The sequence below is a fragment of the Carassius gibelio genome, chromosome A14 (assembly GCF_023724105.1).
Source record: "Carassius gibelio isolate Cgi1373 ecotype wild population from Czech Republic chromosome A14, carGib1.2-hapl.c, whole genome shotgun sequence".
Taxonomy (NCBI): Eukaryota; Metazoa; Chordata; class Actinopteri; order Cypriniformes; family Cyprinidae; genus Carassius; species Carassius gibelio.
In genome coordinates, this window is record NC_068384.1 from 17,099,234 (window position 1) to 17,103,024 (window position 3,791).

Consider the following 3,791-nt stretch of genomic DNA (forward strand, 5'->3'; position numbering starts at 1 on the left):
AATTAAAATAGCATTTGGGACTTTCACGCACTCTTTTTCTACAACCTCCATTTTGTTCTATTTGTTCACTTCGCTATATCTACAACCACTGAAAACGGTTACCTTTTTTTTTTTTTTTTCAAGACAGGAACTATAAGTGAATTATAGTAATTATGTGTGTGTGGTTCCCTTTGCCTCGTCTCCTGGGCTGGCTCGCCACAAATGAGTGTAACCCTTGTCTTGTAAAATGAAACAGAGGGGTTAACTCATATATTAGGGAAAACAATAACTCACTAAGGTTTAACAGTTATTGTAGGTAAACTGTAATTCGCAAATCAGGACCCAATCAGAAGAGACTGAAACTCGTAAGAGGCGAGACACACACACACACATAGATGTAAATGCGCACCTTTATATTGGATAAAATTGACTTGTAAGCGCGATTGATAGGATACACTGGTTGGGAAAAAAAATATCAATGACACTGCATAAAGGGCAAAAATAACAAGAACAAACAAAAAAAAAATAAAACCAAAAAAAGAAATATTAAATCTGCTTTAAATATTACTTTTTACCAATTAAGCTAAATGAATTTGAAATTTAACCCTTGACATAGAAAATTCTTCTCTCCAATGCAAATTAAATTGTAATAAACATTCAATTTCTGATCTCCTTTTTTATGTACACAACTCAAATGTATACTCAAGATCAGTAAATATAAAATAAACACGAATGTCAGGACTTGTGTTTAGTCACACGTACAAATGTCCACTGTAAACACTTGTTTATACGAAACAAAGTCTAAATGAATGCGTATCAATGCAGTATCAGTAATTCTTGAATGCACAGTTCAAACAAAATGTCAGTCTGAACAATAAAGAATGATATTGTCTCCTCAGTTCCTTTAAATCAGTGATCCAATGCTCAAAAGGAAAAATGAAAATGTCAGATGTTTCAAACCTCAAAAGAAAAAAATCAGACGCGATGTCCTGCCGAAAGTGAAGTGATACAGATGTCCAAAAAGACAAAGGATAGTTGTTTCTGATCGATTTACGGTTGGCTCGCCATCTTCATGAATTGAAAAAAATCCAGATTCTAGATTTCTAAAATAACAAAACTGGCCTGTGCACAAACACAAAACAACATTCTTAATCAATCCTCACTTTACATACATTTCACTAAATCTACACAATCTTTACATGTCTGTACATATTTTTTATAACAGCGTGTACATTCACTGAACACCTCTTTCCTTCCAGTTACACCAATACACCCTTGAATCGCTATTTTTTTTTTTTAACATATATACTAAACATTAATTATTTATTTTTACTAACTCACCGATTCCCTCGTGTATTAATGATATTTCTCTGTTTTTTTTCCAGGTTTCTCTCGGATGACGCAATGATGGCCTACTCCACTGGAATTCAGCGTGACGACGGTCACATAATCAACAAAATGTAAGTAAGTGAGTAGTTTGAAATAAAACTTATTTATCAACAAAATGTCTGCAAAATAACTTACAATGTTTGGTTTTCACATGCGTTCTCTCTCAAAATGAAATAAATCAAGATCTTACGCAGCTTCTAATTCACGTTGTTTCTCGAGTTTTTTTCTCTCTCTCTAATGCCGCATCTCTCGGTGGGCGGAGTCAGCTTGACCTAATTACGCTCGATTGGCTGCTCACCTGCACAGATCTAGAGCTCAATCAAAATTAAAGTTACATTTCAACTATTTAGTTTACCTAACAAGTAACCCATTTCAAATGGAAAATATTTATATATACATATATATACATTTAGTATTTGTTCCATATTTCTTCCTCTAACAGTATCTAGCTATTCAGATGACTGTGTTTAAATCTAATTTAGACTACAAAGGTTTTTGAGCCTGGGTTACACCCAGGTTGCCCGGGCAACTGCCCATATGCCCTTCTCGACTCACGTTGTCCTTCCGAGGTGGAAAATAAATAAATAAATAAATCATTCAATGGATGCAGAATTTCACGTAGGCCTAAAAAAAAAAAAAAAAAAAATCGCAAAGCCTCAATCACTTGCATATTTTGGCACCGAAAGTGAATTGGTGGGTTTTTGTTAAATGTGAGCCAAAATCATCACAATTAAAAGTACCAGAGACTTAAACTCTGGTCTTGGAGATAATGATTATGCGGCCTTTGTATGTAAAAAAAGCTCATTATAGACGTTGCCTTATTAACAAAAAATCTGTTTGCATAGTGCATTTAACATTTGTGGTATTACGGCAGAAAGCAGGTGGTACACTAAATATTATTTTTCTAAATAATGTGCATTTTTCAGTGATAATGGCAGCTTTAATTTATCAAATGATGGAGAACAGTGTTTTTAAAGAGCTGTTTCAAGAGCCTATACATTGCAGTTTTGGAGCAATAATGTACAATCACAGAAAACTGCATCCTTTCAAGCTACTGCTGCAACCAACTTGTAAGATAGGGAATTTTAGTAAACAGCACAGTTTTGCTGTGTTTTGCACTGTTAACTGTTATAAATCATCCAATTAATCAATTGCTAAAATAATGCAAATAGTGTGTGCAAATAAATGTTGATATCAGCAGGTTCAATTTTGCACATTTTGTTTTATCCAAAAGTACTCACAAATGAGGAAGGCTGCAAGCAATTTGTCATAGGAGCAACACTATTTGCAGTTCACAATGACAAGTTTCAAGTATAAGCTACAGTAGAGTAACACACGATCTGTGACAAGAATACCAAAAGAGAACAAGAGAATTGCCCGAAAGACTTCTGCAGCACTCATAGCAATATAGCAATCTCTATTCTGCACGTTATGGCTATTTAAAACAGGGTGTCCAGACATGCCAATAAAATCAGGCAAGCTTGATTTAATGAGCCATGCCCTGCATCCCAATGGAGATACAGTCAGAGGTAACACTTTAGAATAAGGTTCCATTAGTTAATGTTAGTTAATGTATTAATTAACATGAACAAACAATGAATAATACATTTATTACTGTATTTATTCATCTTCGTTAATGTTAGTTAATGAAAATACAGTTATTCATTGTTAGTTCATGGTAATTCACAGTGCATTAACTAATGTTAACAAGCACAACTTTTGATTTAAATAATTCATTAGTAAATGTTGAAATTAACATGAACTAAGATTTATAAATGCTGTAGAAGGATTGTTCTTGCTTAGTTCATGTTAACGAAAGTAGTTAACTAACATTAACTAATGGAACCTTATTCTAAAGTGTTACCCAGTCAGAATGCTATTTGTCTTGGTAATTAGTCTTTGCTTTAGCTTGATTGTTGTGAATAAACATTTTAAACTGATTCTGCTGTGATTCTAGCCTTTTCTATCATGAGATTGGCATGCACTTGTTCATTAGTGCGAATAATGATATATATACAGAATGTATATACCTATTGTCTAAAAACTGCCAAAGTAATAAAAATTTGCAATAACTTATAAAAACCTACACACCTTGGGAAATCTTTTTTAGAAATCTTAAGATGACTTAGGTCATTACTTGATTAGACTAGATGACTTGATTTGTGGTTTTATGTGAAGTCATTTCTATTAAAATCCATTAACGGTAATGACAACAGTCTGGTGTGAGTTGAAGAATGCGATATACCAGTGATTATCTGGTTACCTAGTTTTAAATGACCCAATCTATGGAAATTCCTTTTCATTTTCACAAGGTGAAACGGGTCGAACTGGTTATTTGGACCTCTGCATGAAGGTCAGGGAACAAGAGACCTCATTGTGTGCTCACATTGATTTCACTGATACTGACTCCTGCTCTCACTGCA

General features: G+C 33.7%; 1 long non-coding RNA gene across 1 annotated transcript; it reads right to left on the reverse strand.

Moving 5' to 3' along the window:
- Positions 1–371: 371 nt before the first annotated feature.
- Positions 372–1,437, reverse strand: LOC128027683 (uncharacterized). The gene is made up of 2 exons (XR_008186786.1): positions 1,321–1,437; positions 372–1,101 (listed from the first exon to the last, which is right to left on the reverse strand). It is a non-coding gene; the product is annotated as an uncharacterized LOC128027683 (long non-coding RNA).
- Between the last annotated feature and the right edge of the window lie 2,354 nt (positions 1,438–3,791).